The sequence below is a fragment of the Osmia lignaria genome, chromosome 7 (assembly GCF_051020975.1).
Source record: "Osmia lignaria lignaria isolate PbOS001 chromosome 7, iyOsmLign1, whole genome shotgun sequence".
Classification (NCBI taxonomy): Eukaryota; Metazoa; Arthropoda; class Insecta; order Hymenoptera; family Megachilidae; genus Osmia; species Osmia lignaria.
This window is the reverse complement of record NC_135038.1, coordinates 7,380,665-7,401,939: the sequence shown is the minus strand read 5'-3', so window position 1 is coordinate 7,401,939 and position 21,275 is coordinate 7,380,665. Positions and strand designations below refer to the sequence as shown.

At 35.5% G+C, this 21,275-nt stretch overlaps 1 protein-coding gene and 1 long non-coding RNA gene across 5 annotated transcripts in view; one reads left to right on the top strand and one right to left on the bottom strand.

Moving 5' to 3' along the window:
- Positions 1–3,379, bottom strand: part of LOC117604447 (lachesin) — a 66,848-nt gene extending 63,469 nt beyond the window's left edge. The window contains exon 1 of the mRNA XM_034324509.2: positions 3,247–3,379. The gene's annotated coding sequence lies outside the window, so the exon portion shown is untranslated. The remainder of the gene's footprint in view (positions 1–3,246) is intronic.
- The window catches only part of LOC143305472 (uncharacterized), a 217,725-nt gene that overhangs the window by 188,378 nt on the left and 8,072 nt on the right, over positions 1–21,275 (top strand). For all 4 annotated transcript variants that reach the window (XR_013062436.1, XR_013062437.1, XR_013062435.1 and 1 more), the window contains one exon: positions 17,332–17,617. This is a non-coding gene — a long non-coding RNA (uncharacterized LOC143305472). The remainder of the gene's footprint in view (positions 1–17,331; positions 17,618–21,275) is intronic.

The following is a 21,275-nucleotide window of genomic DNA, read 5'->3' as shown; positions in this document are numbered from 1 at the left end:
ACACACAAGTCGCAAAATAGTCTGTCATGTTATAAATAAATTCTTTAGTCTGAGGTAGTGCAGTATACACTCATGGTCGTTTCAGCTTATCAACTAAAGTTCTAACTGTACACCGAAGATAAGAAAATACATAAAATGAATTTTATGACTTAATGAAGATTTTTCTAATTATAACTATTCAAATTCAAAGTATATTTTCGTCATTTGAATGTATTGTAAAGATTAATTGAAAAATTAACTCCTGATAAAAATTTTCAAAAATCCCATAGATCCCTCTAATTTAAATTTCTTAGCTCATTGTATGGTTTTTAATTTCAAAGTAACAGAGAGGAGACGTTTATATCAGGGTGCACTCTCCGACACTTATCTTAACAGCTTCCTCCAGCATGTCGTTTCGTGAAACGTGATTTCGTAAATGCGAAATGTAACGATAACAATACAGAGCAGCGAAACAGAAAATTTGATAACATTCCTTAAGCCGCGTTCTCAGCAATTCTCGACCGATCGTTGAAAGAAGCCTTCATAAAGAAAGGTGGATTGATATACGTTCGGGAAAGAAAAAACAACCAACTGAATGCGAGGTGAAATTCGGGAGAACGTTTCCTGCAAACGAACGAAACGGGATTTATAAAGTGAATTCGTGCATGGTGGACAACAACGGGGTCTAACTTCTCTTAGCGAGAAGCTAATTCCTGCTCGTGTAAATTTCACATCCTCCTTTCATTGTTGCTATTGTTCCCTGCTCCAGACGTTGTTAACAATTAACGGAATTAACGGTCAGAGAGAAAGCAGTCGAGCGTCTGATTCGTTTCTGACTCCTCTACTCGGTATTTTTCTGCTCGCTGCTAACCGGCCTGGATGGAAGCAGCAGCAGCTGCTTCCGTAAATTGATCGTTAATTACGAAAGAAACACGTGGAATTATGGTAGCAGTTTTTATAGACGTTTACTAATTATCTAATGACGTGATATGGTTGTTGTTTCAACAAATGTATCACGAAAAACTTTCTTCCTTTTTATATTCAAAAAGAATGAGTACTTTTTAATAAACATTTATTACAGATATCGAAGATATTAATTTAATAAATTTAATTTGTTAATTATTCATTTCTTTAATTGATTCTAACTTGATACGTTTCAATCTTCGTACAACGGACCATGGAGAGAGCCCCAATTTTAATTTAATTCTGTATTTCATATTATTCTCATTTTCTAAATTTTACACCGTTCCTTTAAAAATTATTCTTCCAATATATAAAACCCTTTCGTTTAAAAATTATAGATTCAACTTCAGATTAATTTCCTTCCAAGTTTCGGTCTCGATCGACCCAGATTCCTCTGTGGTTAACATTATAATCATCATTGATGCGCAGTTGTATTTAAATTTACTCACACACAGAAATAACAATATCCTAACCGATTTTCCTCTACAGAGAATTAGCGAACGTAAAACCGAGCGATATTATGAATTCCTTGGCGTAAAAACGCACATGAGAGCTTATTAAGTGAAGCGTGTAAGAGAAGCGATCCCGAAGGGCCGCGTATTCAAAGTTGCATCGTAAATTGTAACAGATCCGGAAATCATCGTTATTTAGATCCACAAACACACGCGTTCCGATGCGAATTTTATTTCAAAACCATCGAAACGTAAACGCCAGTAAAATGTTACCATTTTCCCGATCGGAAAAAAAAACACACACGCACAAGCATTTCACCGGATGTAAATCAATTTCCGTGTTGTATCCTAAATAAATGGCTTTCGATAATTGCTCAATTATCGAAGATCAGAAGAACGATCTCGGAAAAAGTTCGTACCACTCGAGCCTGGAATTTGAATTTTCATGAAAATACCTCTTCATAGATCATAACACTTCGATCGTGGTTGTACGTGCATTTCCGGGACAAGCGTGTTCAGTAACGGGCACGCTTTTCGCCCTCTACAATGTGTCTCAATTAAAAAAGATAACGAAGACACCGGGCAGAAGTACCAATCCAATTATTCCCGCGGCGTTTCGCCATTTATTTCGGTGCCTAAGGACGCCACCGACCCTCTCCTACGCTTGTTGTTTCGATGCACACGCTTCGGAACTGGTCGACAATTTTGTCCTATTTTAGCCGATTCTTTTTTTTTTTTTTTCTTTTAGAGATAGTAACGAGAGACACGCGTTCGGTTATCAAAAGAAAGGCTCTCGAATTTGATGGACTTTGAAAAATTTTCTGGACCACCCTCCTTTTTTCGAAAGGAGTCTGTGCAAAAGGTCAAAGGTTTTAATTGAATCAATTTCATCCGGAAACTTTAATCTCGTTAAGATTGATTGTTATTTGAAGTTTTATCGAATGATCATTTTTAAGCAATTGTGTATAGTTCTTTATAAATGAATTAACTTGAAGCTTAAATTGTTCTTAATCTTATTTGAACGGTTCCCCGAGGAAGTTTGTTAAGAGGATTTTCAAAGTGGACTCTATTACCTTCGACAATTTTTAATGAAATTTTTCATAATATTTGTTTCTACTTAGAATAACTTCATTAAAGAAAGACAATAATATTCAATGATTCTCGCTCTTTATAATAAAAAATGAAGACAGTTGACACCACCGCGAAGACAATCATCGGTCGTTAATCGTGGAAGTATAGTTTGAACGATCGTTTACGATTCACTGACACCATGATATTGATGTATACGGCTTAAATGTTCGGAATCTGATGATGGAACGGCTGACAGAAAAAGCTGACTTCGTTCAGACGTTATGATCGACGAACAAACGCGATCGCGTCGTTCGCCAGTTTCGTCGAGAAAAGGACGAAATGTTGGATGCAATGTATCCTGCGGGAAGTTTCGTCAAAGCAAGGACGATCACGTTTCGTGCCAGGCAATATCGATGGCTGGCAATTTGCTCGCGAAGGAAACGTGGTAAGGTTTTCGCACTCCCGATCGGTCTTCCCCATTAACACAACCGCAATCGAGTTAACAGCGTCGGGACGGAAATTCTCTGTGAAACTCGTCTGAAACTTACATAAATTCACCGTCTAGTTCCATCAGAACGCGTCGCGTCGTCGATTCGTGGCAACTCTGATTGAAACAACGACGCGTTTAGAAAACTTGTCGGAGTCCAGCGGGACGATCGGGAATCCGTTCGGGAAACTCGTGAAACTGTTTTCCCCACAAATCCAACATCCGGTTTTTTCGTTCGTCGATCAAACTGGTCACCCAGCAACGTTTCGGTGAAAGAATTTTGTTTATTCAAACCTGCTCCGTTGTGCCCGAAGAAGTTTCTCATAGCTCAGGAGCTGGCAGCGAAGCCGGATACCGGAAACTCCTCTGGCATCACGGAAGAAAAACAGCCGCGTACTCGCGTCGACGCACGTGATCGTCGACGGGGGAGGACCCACCGGTAGCCCGCACGCGTACGCACGGACTGAGAGATGCCGGTAAACTGATCGGGATCCTGGCGGTCCTCCTTCCTCGAGGAGGCCTCTTCCGTACAGGATGAGGCGCGCAAGCCCGTCCGAGCGCAGGAACGACGAAGAGCGTCGCGAGAGGGGAACACCGCGACGCCGACGAGAATGGGACCGAAGGGTGCACGCGAATGGGAGAAGGGTGAAAATGAAGGTTGAAGAGAGATCATGAAGAATTGTATAGGAAAAAGATCCGGGATTCGGAGTTGAAGAAATGATGCGAACAGGAATGATGAGGATAATGAGGAGAAGATGGAGACTTCGGGGATGTGCGAAGACAGAGGTGACGATGATGGTGAAGTAATGTGGTGGTGGGAGAAGATATGTGAAGAAAAGATTTGAAAATTGTGAGGAGAAGAAAAAGGGTTGAAAAGAGATGTAAGAAAATGTAATGAAAATATGAGATGGAGGAAAAAAATTTGTAGAAAAATATGAATGGAAATAATTTTGGAAAATATTAATTCTTAGAGACCTGTACAATAAAGTCAAATTTTTCGTTTGTAACGAGAAGGCAATTTACTTCCAAAGAAGAAGGAATATTTTAGGATACAAACCAGAGAAAATGATGGCAAGGAAACGTTCGCAGGAGAAGGACAACAGCGGAGGTGGATCAAAATTGAAAAACAAAGGAACGAGGAGGTTATAAAGTACGCTTTTGGAGGTATAGAAACAGTAAAGTAGAGAGGAAAATAAAGAAGGAAATGCGTGAAATCAAAGTGAAAGACAAAAAGGGAACAAATGGAAAGTAACGAGAAACGAAGGAACAGAAGAGTTGGGAAGGAAAAGCTTGATCTAATCGCAAAGACGTCGTGACTGTAGTCCTTTCAAAGGATAAAAAGCTTCAGTAATTTGCACCGAAACGCGGGACAAGAGAGAAAGCTGTAAGACAATTCGTATCGTGACACCGCAGGACACCGATTACAAGTGGTACGACTCTACTCCTGGGAGTGCATTATCCTTATTAGATTTATAAAATCTTAATACGGCAAGGTTGGGACTCTTCTTATAGTTTTTCCAATTTCGTTTATAAAATAGTTATATTAATAATTGAAGATTGTAATGTTCATATCTTGATTTTAATTATACAATCGTTAGCGTTGATGACTGGATCATTGAATGGCTAATTAATACTGTGAGAAACTTATCGGTTTAATTATAATTTTATGCACCGCCCCATTAGCATTTGCACGAAGATTTTGGTGATATTTTAATGGGATTAATCAGCTATCATTAAATAATTACAATCAAATTTTATCATTCACACGTAACTGAAATTTGGACAAAATGTTATTGTATAAAATTAAATTTGAATATGAATGATACTATGCTTTATGTATGCATATTTCTTGCATAAACGTTCGCAATCTTGTTACCAATAGTCCCTGGGGCAGAGATACAAGAGTTTCTTCTCTTATTCAAGAATCAATGATCCCAGTAGAACGTTTTCTTCAAACTTTCACCGCGTGTCTTGGTCAAATCTCGTTGAGATCCAGGAGAAGTTTCCGGTTATCCTGCTGTATTTCCTTCGCCTAAATCTGATTATCTAGAAAGTTGTAATCATGTTAGGTTTGTGCCAGTGTTGGCTGAAAATTAATAGAAGTCAGACGGGTCAAGAAGATCCTGTTGATGATAGATTTCATAAGGAATCAGTTTCTGGCAAATAAGTAAATTTTGGAAATTTTTTCATAGACAAAGACTGAATGAAGGCTTTCATTTTTTTTTAGAACTTATAGATATAACTTTTAACTTTATATTCAAATTTTTGGAGAGTAGAAATGTTACTAAATGGCGAAGTTATTAATTATTTACTGAACCCCTTCTGTCTGAGCGCAAATTATTGACTCGTACTACTTAAAAATCACTTATTTCCAGAAAATCAAATAATTGAGCTATCCAAAAAATGCTCCACTATTTTTAAAAATATTTTCACATAATTTAAAGGAAATAAAATGTACAGTTTTAAAAATTTTATGATGGCTAAGTCAGATAACATAGTTTCAAGAGATTATGAGAAACAAGTTGAGTTTTTTAAAATCACAGTTAAGTACCCTCTTAAGAAGAGTAGCATAATTTTGAAACGAAATTCAAAGGGAAATACAATGATTCTTTAATGATTTCTGTTCACTATGACGTTACACAATACGTTTTATTATTTCATGAAAGAGTCTCTCGTCAGAGACTGGCGAAGCTTGATTGCGAAATGACAATGTACCCGTACGCTTTTATTGTTTCATTTAAACGATGCTCTTTCTGAAAATTGCTGAAGTTTCATTTCGAAACGACAGACTATGTAGAGTATCGTAGGAAAAAAAAGGATTTAAAAACAAGTAATAAAAGTGGACAAAAAATATCCAATAAACAAGAGTTCTAAACAGTTTCAGCGCAAATAATACGAAATGAAGGTGGATATTCGGTTTTTATATAAATATCTGATATTTCCATCTGTATAAAAAATTTATAACCCATATAATTAGTTCCAAATCGCGTACCTTGAAATCACAAATCCGATCGTTCAAAATGGAACTGAATTTAGTCTAAAACAGGGGAAACGTAATTCGTACAAATTAACTCGTTCGAATAATTGCGAAACAATTTGCCTTAAAATAATAACGATGCTTTTTATCAATCAACACGTATTAAACTAGTTTTATTCCATAGTAGAAGTAGCGAGAAAATCCGGCAAAAAAAGATTGACAGAGCACGAACAGAGGGAAAGAGAATGAGCGGATAACCAAAATCGCAACTGGACACAATTCGCTGTCGCCGCGAAACGAAACTCCATTTGCTGTTCATTTTCTGGGAGATCGCGTAACGATACACAGCCCTGAATACACTGTGCTATACAGCAATTACCATCGTCGTTGAGGAACGTCTATGGGGGTAGGGATCGTCGCAACGTGTTAAACGACACCGAAACCCCGTAAAGTTTCTTTGATGTTGCCGCTCACGTATTAGTCGTGTACAAGAACGCAGCCGTTCGAAATGCTCGCTGGAAACTTCGTTTGACGTTATCGGGATGAATCTTGTTTCCCGCAGGAAGTAGTTGGCGACGATTTTTGTCGGTGAACGCTGCCGGAAAGTTCAGGCACATTCGGAATTGATGACAAGAGAGAATCGCTTTAGCGAATCGAGAAACAAGCATAGCTGTGAATTTTCGAATTCTTCAAATATTTTGTTTCTTTTCGATAGGATAGAATTGTCAATTTGCCATTTGTAGACTGCTGATGTTTATACGGGCGTATAATTCTTAGAGAGATAATTCTTTTATTTTAATTAAGAAAAATATATATATTTTTGTCATTTAGAAATAAATTCAGAAAGGGTGGTTTAACCCTTTGGGGTTACATGGTACTCATAAATAAAAATGTATACACTTTACATCATTAACAATGATTTTTTATTAGCAAACGTTTAATTGTTTCGAATTTTGTCACCGAGCTTCTGTCGCCTTCTGTGCGTGCAACATCAAAGAAATTTTGAACTTCCGTTTAATTTGTTGCCAGAGTTCTCGCGGACGTTTCGTTATGCATAATTGCAGCGGTTGCTAAATCTCGGTGGGTCTTTAAAAAAAAAATTTTTTCATAACTTTGAGCACAGCTATTTTGGAAAATCAAAGTAATTAACAAATACTTACCACAATTTTTTTTAAATTTATATTATATTAATAATAGAATATTTTCGAATAAATTTTTCATTTCTTTTCAGTGACAATATTCGAAATATCCTCTATGTGTAAAATTATTTTTAACGTGAAAAATAATAATGAAAAAAGAATAGGACTAATTGAGAACCGTGGGAAGCGTTAATGCGAATCGTCGGGTAAAACGACGTTGTCGAATTCGTAAAGTTTCTTTGATGTTGCACGTGTCCCTGGGCGCGAATGCATTCACGTATGCGCTCGTATTTACGCGCGTAGTAATCCCGCGGGAACTAACGCGGAATATTTTAAGGAACACCGATCTCGTTCCTTGGGATTAGAAGCGTTTCCACGGCCGGGAACGAGCGACGATTAAAACAGGAATCGCGTTCGCCTGATTGCTAATCGTAAAGAAATTAAATTTGAATAAGCTTTTGCCGGTTTACTAGGCAAGGGTGGAACCTTATACGGTCTCAAAAATGGGAATCTTTAAGCGTCGAATACTAATTGGACGCAATTTCTAACTGGGTATATTGCCCGGTGATCTCGTGGACCTCGAAGTCGTTAACAATTTTTGTAATTAGCTTTGAAAATTGTCGCGGCGATTTTATAGCCAATGCTTTTTGTGCTGGATATTGGAAACGAGCGATTTTCAATCGTTTTGCAATATGCAAGAATTTAAAAAAAATTATCATACTTTTATTGGATAATTATTGAAGATTCATGTGCAAACTTTTGTTTATGAATCTATAATTTTAATTAAGATTTAATGAATTTTTCTAATCAATAATAATTTATTTAGAAATATTTTGTAATGATTACAAATTTTTATATTAAATTAGGATTAGTATATTTTTCTTCTGATATTATTTAGATTAAAATTCTCTAGATTTTTATAATTTGTCTTTTGATTTATTTTATATGTTTTTGAATAGGAATTTAATTAATTTACAATGTTACAAATATTTTTATATTTCGTTACTCGAATTAACGAAAATCATGTAGGTTTCTTTTCCCATTCGTGCAATTACTGGGCGAAAGGAATTTCCTTTGTTTTTATCTCGATAACGGGAATCGTGGCTGACCAAAGCACGCCCTTAATCTACTGCGAGAAGCTTTGGGATAAAACAGAGTTCGTAGGTGAGATAAATGGAAGGCCTCGTCTACACTTTTCATTAGACAACAGTACCCAGTGTATAATTAAAGTCGCAGCCTGTGTAAATGCAAAGCTGTTCTTGCAAAAGCATTTATTAAAAGAAGCGCGAGATTCATTCTGTGTGGCACACCATCGGGGAGGTGTTAAGGGGCGTTTATTATTTCGGGAATAACTAAGCACGCGGTGTACCTATGTTAATTTTCTGCACCAACTTACTCTGCACGAATTTAGTATAAAATTTTATACCATAATTGCACTAATAATTAAAAATTCACAAATATTGTATTATATTTGTAGAATTTTTTGGAGGCGGGGATCCGTCCACTTATATTAGAAAATTAGGATATTAGAGAATTAGAAAAATGGAAAATTGGAAAATTAGAGAATTAGGAAATTAGAAAAATGGGAAATTGGAAAATTACAAAATTACAAAATTACAAAATTAGGGAATTGGAAATTAGAAAATTTGATAATTACAAGATTAAAATATTCCGATCTTAGAACCTTAGAACCTAGAATGGTGGGGGGGTTAGTCTATATTTTTAGAAAGATCGCCCTTATCTACAATTGACAGATCAAAAGTAGAATTTAAATTTTAAGTTGAGTTGGCTGCCACCACTGAAAGTGGTAATCCAGTACATGAACTGGCATCAAAGGGTCGCAATGACGGAAGTCTCAGTCGTTCTTTTCACCCAACATCAATGAAGTTTGTATCTGGCGCACATGGCGCGTGTGTATCCCGGTTGAGTTAGTGACGGGCGGGCTGTCGCCAGTGTGTGCCAGCTGTTTCACTACTAGCCCTCCCGTCGAATCCACCTCTCCACACTCGACCACCCACAATCTCACCCTTTCCAGATCTCAGCTTTAACAATCTTGTATGACGCGGGACGAGGGACCTTTGCTCGTGTGTCGCAGCTGTGACGCGGTTCGGCATATCATCGAAATATTATTTCGTCGAATTTTAAGTTTCCACCCGCCTCCTTTTGTGTTCTGTCCCCCTTCACCACCATCTTCAACCGTGGTTGACTTTCTATCCTCTCGAGGAAAACTTGCTCATCGTGGTCGCTCTTGAATGACTCGTCGTTGACAAAAATTATTTTCATTCTTTATATTTAAATTATGGAGAGGATGGATTTTGTTTACATTAACCCGTATATGGGTGACACTTGAACTTAATTTCTGAGAAATAAAAATAGTAATTAATTCTATGTAGGACATCTAATTGCTAATTTCCAAAATTTTCTATTTCGTTTAATTCCACAATTTGGCACTTTTTACCATTATTCTTAGCTAATATTTTATATAGTGCATTGATTTTATTATTAAATAAACGTGAAAGCATTTTATACGATCCAAATTCAACTCGATAAGTGAATTGACGAAAAAGAGGACGCTTTATGGGTCAAGAAAAATTGCAAAGTAAATTGATCACGATCTTCTGTAAGTACAACGAAATTATATTAAATTATCCTGGCGAAATATTAATAGCGATTGTCGGTGACTGTAATCGAATTAAGTCTCGTAATAAGGAAAACAGCTTAGTTGTTCTATTCTGATGTGAAAATATCTATCGAAAAGATGTCATAACGATTAAATGAATTATTCTCGTGGAACAGAAATGATTTAAGAAATATAATGAAATCTGACTAGTCAACAGAATGAACGAGAATATTATAAAATGTAAACATATTAAATATTCAAACCTGGTAGATTGATTGCAGATAATTAAATATTTATTTCATTTATTAATTTACCAATTTTAATTATAAAAGGTAGCTCCATTTGCATGTATCGATTCTTCGAATCGTTAAAAGTTTCTGCTCTTTATATATTCTATATATATTGTTTGCAGACTCACGACTTTATTTAATATTTAACTTTGTTAATATTAAACGATTCGAATGATCCACTTTATCAAGAATAAATAAAATGATATTAGTTAAAGGATACAGGATCGGGAGACGTAAGCAGGCCATTGTTGTCCATGATAAACGTATAATTATGATTTCTCGTATTACATAGCCAGTGCAATATAAAACTTCCCTTTCACGCTGAGTTTTTCCTTGAAAAAGTTCGCTCCTATTACACAATGTACACGGCACGACGGAAGAGACAAAGTTTCCCTTTCTATAAACTACAAGAGGAAATTACACAGCACGTGGCGCGAGCCAGTGAAAAACATACACTTTATTGTTCCTCCAAGAAAGAGTCAAATAAATTAATTTACTCGAGTAAACATTAATTGCAGCTGCGTTTTGTTCTGTCAGACGGTTGTAATTATATTAGACATATGAAAAGACAATGACTTTATATTATTTTCTAGGTGTATTTTTCATTGAATTTATTGATCATTCAAATAATTATTATTGAGGGAATAGTGTACAAATTTTTGTTATATTCAACTTTATTTATAAAGTTGAATTAAAATTGGGGCTCTCTCCATGGTCCGCCGTCCGGAAGGTTCAGACAATCAAGGTGTTAGAAATGCAATTATTTATAAATTAATTTATTAAATTGTTGGGTAAATTAAATATTGGAAAATTATGATTTTTGGATTTTTTAAGATTTAAGGTTTTCTCAATGCTATTGAAAAATTTTCATTATTCAACTAATTGCACTATCAGTCCTAAGCAATTAGCACATACATCCACGAGGGTCATTGATGGGAGACTTTTGTATTTATAATCTAATAATTAATAGCAAGAGAAAATATTTAAACTTTGAATAATGTTAGTGATCTTCGATCAGCTAAAAAGTTTTCCATTTCTCAGATGAGCATTAGGTTCATCGAAATTGTCAGATCGGCAACCGCGTTAGGTGGTGCGTAACTTCGAGGATTCATTTTATTACCATGATGGTACACATTGTAGTAGGAGATAGTCGGCTTGTCGTTCTCGAGTAGCGACACCGTCGTTTCAGGGTTTACGAGAATTTTCAGTACACCCAGTTGAATGGGGAGGCAAATGGCCATAATAAGCTTCTTCCGACTGCGGAGGAGCTTGGACTCTGCGGTTTGCAGAAGAGCTTCTGCCTCTGTCACGGTGAGTTAAAGGATACCCCCATGAACTCCGAGAATACGAGGTAATGTGTAAGAAGGACTGTCCTGTTTAATTAACAAGCCATTGTCGTCTGGATGACCCTGAGAGAAAACTCGGCACGAACAATGGAGAGCCGATCGAATGAATGGTAATACGTCATCCTGTTCTTTTTCGAGATGCAATCAAACTCTGGATCCTTTCGTCCACCAAGTTTTTTCCTTTTTTTTTTTTCTCCTTTTGTTCTTTGGATTTCGCTTACCTCGAACGATCGAACCAAGCGCTCTTGTGAGTACGTTGATCCGATTGATCAAGTTCTTTCTCGCTGTTGTTTGGAAATATTCCGTTGTTTCTTGAGAATTTTATTTAACCCATCGGAAATCGTATTTTTATTTACCTTCAGTTTGCAATTTTCGACTTCTATATTTCGTATGATCTTCAGATTTTTTTCCAAACGCAATATTTATTTTTAATTAATCTAAATTAAAAGTGTGAATAAGAAATGAAAGGGATCGCAGAACGTTCGAGTTTAATTCTCAAGAAGCCAGAAAAGGAATGAGGAGAAGGTTCATTTTGTTTAACGATAAATCAAGACGTATCTCGAAACGACTCCTGACAGTTTGCGGATTAATGTGCTAGAATATACCCAGCGATATTTACGTTTATACACGATGTGCTTCTAAATCTGTATATCAAAACAGTTCGGTAGGAACTGCTCTGAAAGCGTTACGATCTCAATCTCGGTGAGATCTTCGCGTTTTATGGGGAGGGTGGTTGCGTCTGTTTCCCCCGTGGATGGATATTGAACCTAGCCTTGCATACGAAAGAGCAGAAAGACAACAACACAATTACACTATTTATCGTTCCGCCATGCTTGTTGCTCGATGAAACCATTTCCGGGTTTATTCGCTTCTGGGAGATCTCGATGATTGAGTTGAAACACTTTAAAGAAAAATATACAGAAAAAAAAGGTATGGGAATTGTTATTTCGAAGCAAATTTAAAATTGAAGAAAACTTAGGAAACATTTTAAAAGTCGACCATTATCCTGATATAAGTCTTGTCACCTGTCAGAAATAATATTCGAAGGGAAGTTGAAGAATACATCGAAAGGAAAAGCGTGTTCTGATTCCAAGAATATTCATGGTTGGTCGTTCGCGAGAGAAAAAGGAAGAAAGCTGGGATTTTAAGACATTGTTCACCCTCGTTACTCGTTTCTTACGTTGAGACACCCGGGAAAACAGGTGATGCGGCATAGAATGCTTTTCTTTCCTGTATTCAAACCATGTCAACCGTTCCCCCATATTGCAATCGCCACGATACTCGTGAACAAAATGTAAACAATAGCCGGACATTTTGGAAGAGGGTAGAAGACAATGGTTACGAACCCTCGTTTCGGTATTGCACCCTGGGGCTATAAGTCGCCATAATCACTTCTTACGTACGTCAAATATAGTAGATTTATGAACACTTCGATTAATATGGCAAAGATAATTTTTAATGTTTTCGTTATTAATTGGCTTATTGTATGTTTTTATTGGATGGTACTAAGCAGTAGGTCCATTGCTTATTTCAACGAAGAATCAACCATTTTGTATTCAAAATATTCATAAAACGTTTATACAGTCATTTTAATTGAACTTTAAGCTTTAATTTGATATATAGTAAGTGCCATTCTGAAATACTTTTATGTCATGAAATCATGTTAATAAATAGGAATTTGCTGTAAGTAGTATGAGTACATGATTAGTCAGACATATGGAAATATAAAGTCTAACACAATTTCATGACATAAAAGTTTCATAAAATAGCACTTGTGATACATCAATTTAAAGCTTCAGGATTAATAAAAATCACTGTATAAAGGTTTTGCCGATATTCTTGATACAAAATGGCTGCTTGCTAATTATAACAAAGAATGACCAATTTCGCTGGTATATATTTTTGATGATCTACCATTTTGTACCAAGAGCACTAATACAAGGTGCTTATATGTCGACATATTTATTAAATTTTAAGCTTTAAATTGATATATCACAAGTACCATTTTGCAATACTTTTATGTCATGATTCACTATATGATATACATATTCTGTTATCTCATCAAATTTATAATAATTACCCTGAAACTCTTCATATAAATCACTGTCTAATTACCCAAAAATCAGTTTCTCTGAAGACGACATAATCATTGAGTTGTACTACTATAATAGATCTAGGAAGCATCAACGTTCACGCACCGAGTCCCCAACCCAGAATCACCCTCAACCCCCTACGTTTAACCATAGATTACGGCAGACAATTACCACACGACTATCAGCGAGTAATTATTCCGACGTTAGCAGAAATTTCCGCGTGCATTCGTCCGTTGGTTGGCCGCGGAACCGCTCGCGAAGCGTACGAGAAAGAAAGCGCGTTTAACGTACGAAACAAAGGGGCGGACAAAGAAGGAAGAGAAAGGGGGACACGTACAGATGGAACGAGAATTTTTGTAGAACGGATACTAGGTTCCATTAGAGCGGATACTTTTAATACTACCATTGAGATTTGTTTGCCAATGACAATGCGGACTGTGCAATCGGCGAGAGGAAAGCGGGCACGGGCTTGTGGATCGGTGCTGAAGAGGCGAGAAAGAGAGGACGTGTCCGCGGTTGGAAAACGCTTGCTACCGTTCCGAGGAACGAACAGAGAGGTCGTTATTCGTCTCGAAAGAGAAAGAGTGCGGTTTCGGGGGTTGGAAAGGGACAGGGGGGGACGAGGAACGAAGAGGGGCGGCGAGAGATGCGCCACGGCACAATGGGAGAAAATTAATCGCTGAAATCTGGGTACAATGTAAAAGAGTCGCGAGGTTGGGGTTGACTGGAGGTTTATGAAAAAAGCTACGACTACCCTGGCGAAGCCATAAGTCAGCGATTTCCTCTGGTACATTGAGTCGGCGGCGAGCGGACGCGCGGAACGAACACCGACCAACCCGCTTCCAACTATCTTTGCGACTTCTTATATAGGGGAAAAGGGAGAACGACGCTGGTGACCCGTAAGACGTACGCGTCGCGTATGTCATTTCGAACGACCCGTTATCTTTGAACCTTTCATGGGTTGGGACCTTCAAAAAATTTTCGGCTATATGGACCATATCACCGGCCGTTATCTGGCCGTTCGAGAGGAACGAACGATTTCTGACTGTCCGATCGAATACCGGGACGATTCTTCTTCGAAATTGTTGTACAAGAAGAAATTTCAGAAAGAGAATTTTTTTTTCGTAAGATTTTGAATTATATTTTCTACTCCCTTGGTAGATTTGTAAATTAATAAATAGAAAGCATCCACAATCTTGTGAAAGGGTTGTTTAATTTTAATAATAATTCTCAGTATTGGTTCTCTCAGAAGTCTATTTTCCAACTTTCTCCAAAAAATAGGAAATATATTACTACTCGAAGAGTAAGTTCTCAGCCATTTGAAAAGCAAAGAGGTTTCTTTCCCTTCCATTAGTTTCTTTTAAAACAGGCTTGGCTATCCAGGTAATCATTTATTTTGTGACAGAATGGCACTTTTCTTTAAAAAAAGAAAGTTGTGCCTTGTAGGTATAAGAAATTTAAATTGGTTAATAGAAATACAATTCTTCTTTTTATTTATTTATTTATTTATATATTACATTAACTTTAATTTTATGATATATACGCTAGAAAAATTTCACAATCTTGACTCTATGGTTTTTCTTTTTTTTTTTAATTTATCCTGTCGATCATGTGCCTCGTTTCTTCAATTAATTTATTGATGATAAACCATCGGATTCGGCTCTTCGTTTACAGGTTAAAAGGTAACTTGCTCGGAAAATTGTTAAATATTCAGTTGACTGTGATAAATTTTAAGCTGGCTTAAGAGGGTCCTCTTGGATTCATTACTTCTAGTTTGTCGCGGCTCACAGAAACGAAAGTTCGTTGTTATTGGAGCCGTATGAAGCACCTGGGAAGTTTGTAAGTTTAGCATGTTAAGTAAGTGCATTGGAAAATAAAAGTTTTCCTATATTTTATTTTATTCATATCATCTGCTATACTTTCTGTCCCGAAACGGAATCGTACGATTTTTTCTAAATAAAATTCTACATCAATTTTTATAGGTGACACATTTCTAAAATAGATACTGTATTATTTATCAGACTAGATAAGTATTCTTAGCAACTTGAGGAAGGAGAATAAAACTGAAAATAAAATGTTTCTTCTTAATCGATATTTAAAGAAGTCGGTTTTTAATATTACATTAGAATTGTTCTTACCTTTGTAAAATTATAAACAACATTCATAAACATTGAAACTGAAATTAAAGATATTGTATTAAACATTATAAATACAACAAAATTATACATAAATACTCCTTTAAATAATTAAGGATTAGTTTAAATGTTTTTCTAATTTATTAATCATGTTTATATTACGAGAAAAACTATACAGAGTATTCGGATAGGGGTGGTTTCCTTTGAGGGGGTGGTAACTGGGGTGATTCTGAACAATTGTTTCCTTTACCAAAATATTCATTAACGCATATTTTTTGAATTATTAATGAAAAACGGTGACCAATCAGAACGCACGTTGCGCGCAGGCTCGAGAGTGTCGGCTACGAACCGTCGCGCAGCCGAATCAGTTTGTTCGCGACCACGGACGAGTTCGGTTCTCGTAGCCAACACTCCCGTGATAAGTCCGCTTCTGCACTCTAATTGGTCGGTATTAATATAATATAATTATAATTCTAAAATATGTATAATATCCTTTAAAATAGATAAACAATTAAATTTATTTTTATTTTTATTTTATTTTTTATGAGAAAAAGCCATGTCTGTAAATATATTAATAATGGTGCAATTTATTTCTACTAATTAATATATGAATAAGTAATATAATTAGTTCTCATTTAAATTCTGATCCATTTTTATAATCGACTCCCATTTCAATTAAACTCAACCCACGTATACATACCTTTAAATCTGATAATTAAGAATCCACCACCCTCAAGACGGAAGTATAATCCAGCTTATTCCTTTCTTCCCATCATCTTAAATCGTCCTTGTTATCTATGATTAATTTCCTTCCTATTGCTTCTTATATATAACTGCTAATTTTATTCGTCATATTTGATTAAATAATAATTCTTTATGGTTTTAATTAAACCAAATTACCTGCCAATAATGCTGTTTCATAGAATACAGGGTGACGTGAATTGAATTGAAAAAATCGGATTAGTCGGCACATTTTAATTAAGGAACTGAGTTGCATTGATAGATCCGAGCAGTGGAATAATTTCCCTTTTGTAGGGTAATCAAAATTGATATGAAATTGCTTATCGATTCAAAAATTTGAATCTTATGGATTGCCACGAATGAAATGACTTATTTTATAAATTGTAATAATTTCTTAATCATTATCGCAACTTCTGGCACACTTTTGCATTGTTCAGCATCGAATTGCTGCTTTTCCGGGACCGTAACATAAACCGCCAGTTCCAGTAGTAGCAGTAGTTTCTTATTAATTGCGCTAAAAACAGTTCATTGTACATTATGGCGTTCTATAACGTTGGAAGAAAGCCGGACGTTATTTACTTTAACGGAAGTTATTTATACCGAATTGCGGGCTCAAGGAAGTGCAACTAATGAAAGTAAGACACTCGACAAATGGAAAAGTATACGATAGCCCTCGGAGTAATGTCATTTTTGCTCAAGTCATCTAAGAGTGAAATTTAAAAGAAAACGCGTTAACAAGTGTACAAGTACTTGAATACTTTGGAAATCGAAACACTAGAATTGTCCTTGTCCACGGAAATTTCATTGCCCGCGGAAATGGAAGCTGGTGGATTTTTCGAGTGGAAAAATTAATAAACATTGGTCTTTCGTGTGTTATTTTTATTTTATTTATATGTACAATTATTATAATTATTTTAAGAAAGGCACGATACTCTTATTTAATAAAAAAGATGGTTGATAGAATAATTTAAAAATAGATAGACCGTAGTATAAACAAAACAAAACCAGTGAAGCCTAACTCGAAGCACGCGATTTCAGGTTGAATTGGCTGATCACAACACAAGCTCCAGCACAAGAGATTAACACTCGGAACGATTTCACGCCCGAGCACAATTTTTTCCGTTGGTCTACGAGCTGCTGTCAACATCCTGCCTCGTGGAAACGAACCTGGTTCAGTCTTCTGTTGACCGTCGACCTGTGAAGTGATTTGTGCGTGAATGGTGATTGACGTTCGAGCATCAATGAATCATAGTGGGGGTGTATCAGCGGTTTCACAACGTGCAGTCATCTCTGTCAACAGCAAGCTGCTTTAAAAGGCAAAAAGGTACGTGCGGTTTTCATATCATAGCTACTTCTCGCGTAATACGATTTTCTAATAGAGAATTCATGACTCTGTTGTGCGTGCAATTTACTTAAGCGTTTTCTTATTATTCACGAGCCAAATGAAATAATTATTGTCTAGAAAGGATAGGATCAGATTAATTAATCCGTTTCAAATCCTTTTTAAGTTTAGTACTTTGAAAATTATTGATAAATTATTGATAGATCAGTAATTAAATTGTATTTGAGAGCTCTATTTAAGATAAATTACAGAGCTATTAATTTACAAATTATAATTAATATTATTTATAATAATTACATTACTCCAGATAAATTTAATTATTATAACGATATTATTGTACTAGTATCGAAATCGCTTTTAACTGTCATAAAATAAGCAAACGTTTACTTTTATAGCGAAATTCTTCTAATAAATTGTTTGATAACGTTAAAGTTAATTTGGCTCGTGATAATGAGAAAGTGCAGGAGATTCTCCTGGCCATGGCGGGAGATTACCGATTATCGAACGTTATGGGAAGTTCGGTAAAGCGAAACCTGTTAATACGTTAAGTCAGCTAGTCCAAGTTGAACACAGGGAAATCTGTTTAATACGATCAGACAGGCATAACTCGTTCGATAGTGATGTTTAGAGGCAAATTTAGAATGTCTAGAGACGTGTGTATAATAATCAAAAGGAGACGTTAATGTTAAAGGATCACTTAACTATATAAATCTCAATTAAGAGTTCCATTTCAATCTATAATTATTATAAACATTTATTATTATAATTTAATTCGTTCGTTTGCTTCCATGCATAAAAATTTTAATATTTCTTAGAAAGTAATAAAATTAATTTTATGATAATAATTTTCCTTGTAAAATTCATAAAACAGGAAATACAAAAGCATGCATCGTACATTTTATTACGTATTGGCTGGAATAAAAAGGTTAATTAAAATTTCCAAAAAATATAAATTCGGAACGAAGTTTCATAATTAACAAACATAAATGAACGAGGTGAAAATCATTTAACTCCATCATTATAGATACTTTTTCTATCTCCCGTCAATAATTAACAAGATTATTATCGTGGCTAATCGAAGGGTAATTAAAATAGTTATTCCATCGAGATTGTCCGTTAATTGGCCGTCGGGTAAAAACACACCTGATTTATCATTTCATTCCTGTGACGTAACTCGGACATATACGCTCGATATGCGATGCACGTGACAATTATTAAAACAGGGTCAACGTCACTTAACGTCGTCGTCATTTATCGCCGTTTAACAGAATTAATGATCACACCTGTACGCGAGCGGCGTGATGCGTTCATTAATACGGTTGGATTTCACCGCGGATAGCGGTGTTTTTCACGATACGGAAAAGAGCATCGAAATATTTCTCTCGTTCGACTGTTTTTTAACTTATTTTTGTTTTCACCTTTTTTTTGCCAACATACGAGTTTTGAAGTATTTATATTGCTTGTATTTTTTTTATCATGCCGTTGCGCCGAAAATTTATTGGAAAATTAAGATAGTGAAAACTGAAAGGAAAAATATTTTTATGAATTACCAAATAATAGAGATCTTATATTAAAAAATTGGTAGAACATATTTTGGTGCTTTGAAACTTTTATTCGACTATTCAACTCTTGTTCGTTATTCGAATTCTATTGATTCAAATGGAAGTTCATTATAAAATTTACTGAAATTCATTAAATAATAGAAAAATACACAAATTTATTCTATTTTTTTTTTATACTATAATAAAAATTTTAACGATTCACGAGGATTAATATTCAGATATCTGAAACATAAAACTCGCTAAACTTAATCAAACAATTCCAAAAATAAAAATAAAAATAGATCTTGAATTTGGAAGAAAATTAAAATTATTTTTTCATTAAAAATGGACTGACTTATTGTAAAATAAATCCTTCCATAAGTTCTTCGAATACAAAAAAAGAATCCTGCCAAATGCTATGCGGACATTTAAATTTCGCTAACTCGCGAAATAATGAACTAATGACCGCAGGTTTTTACTGCTTGTTTAAAAACGTAAATGCTGTAAAAATGTCCATGGTAATCGGGTATTCATAGCGAATCGCGTCGAAATGGCGGTCCCTTGGTTTTTGTTTGTTTTGTTCGTCTTCTTGGCCAGGCTGTCTCGTGAAACGAGCTTTCGCGTTTTTGCGGATTGATATATGAAGTGATGTTAGCAGTCCCGCTAAAAACTCGCTTCTGTAACTATGCATTTGATGCACAATGCTGTACGCGTAAAAACAGCATGTAAGCGAACACGTATCAAACGCAACGCGCTACCATTGTGCCGGATGAATTCGAAATTAAGGTTCCGTCGTGAAAGTCTCATTCGAAAGTTAGGAAATTAGTGTACACGAGAAATAAAGTAACTTCGGTCAGGTATTTTCATCGTAAAGTACGTATTACAGAATTGTAATTAAAAACATTCAGACTGAACTATATTTTTATAACTAATGAGATCGTAAGTTTATTCATTACCCATAACAAAAACGACCATTTTAATGTTTCGAAACAAGAACATTTTGTAATCGGTAAAGTATATTAATTAACAGCACGACAAAAGTTACTGAACGACTCGTTTGAAGGATTAATCGATTAAATTGAGCGATAGGAATCGGTGGAATATGTTGAAAGGACAGAAAATCGATGAACGTTGTCAACTGTCGCAAATAAAGTTTTTTACTATCCCCGGGAATGAAAATGCCGACAGAGAAGGAGATTTTCCCCTTGGTTGGGTTATAATGAGAAAAGTAATTCCAATTTAAATAATATCCCGAAGTGCCAGGAAAAATAATATCCGAGATCGCGTTGAAAACTCGCGGTAAGAGGAAACTAATTCCAAAAGATAGCTCGAACGATCTCGTGAAATGTCGAAGGTAATCGATAGAAAATCACCATGATTTTTTAGTCTCCAAATTCACCATCCCTCCAAAAAAAAAAAAAAAAAATATATAGATTCAAAAATTATAAATTGAAAGGATTTCTGAAATCCTTCATTGATCCTATCTAATTTTTCGGGGATCCTGATTAGTGACGTGCCAATTTTTCGGGAACCTCGTTAACTGACCAGCCAGTTTTCAGGTACCGATGCTTATTTGAAAATTTAGACGGTTTTTATAGTTAGAAAAAAATATTATAATTTAATTAAAAACTTCATATAACAAAATTTTTCATACAGAGAATTTTATTCGCAGTAATATAATTTAAAACTTTCTGTAAGTCAAAAAATGAAATATTTCTAAAAATATCCATTAACGAGAATAAGCATACTCGGAGAACATATGCAACAGAATACGACGAACAATGCAGGAAAGCAGCTTGTCCTTTCATATAGAAGATAAACTTGGTCGGATCTGGTTGAAAGTTACGTTATTCTGGGGAAACATTATTCCCGTCCGGTTTTAGTATCCCCCGAACCTTCGTTATACCGAACCAATGACGTATTATCAAGTCGCGAACTTGTCGAATGAATGGATCGTATCTAGTGTCGAATCGCCCCGAGCTGTTTCATGGTGTTTCTAGAATATTTACCATCCGAAACCCAGTACGACTTCGCTCTAACTTTTGTCGTGAAACGGAACGTCGTTACCCTCATTCGATATTTTATTCCCAAGGGGAAAA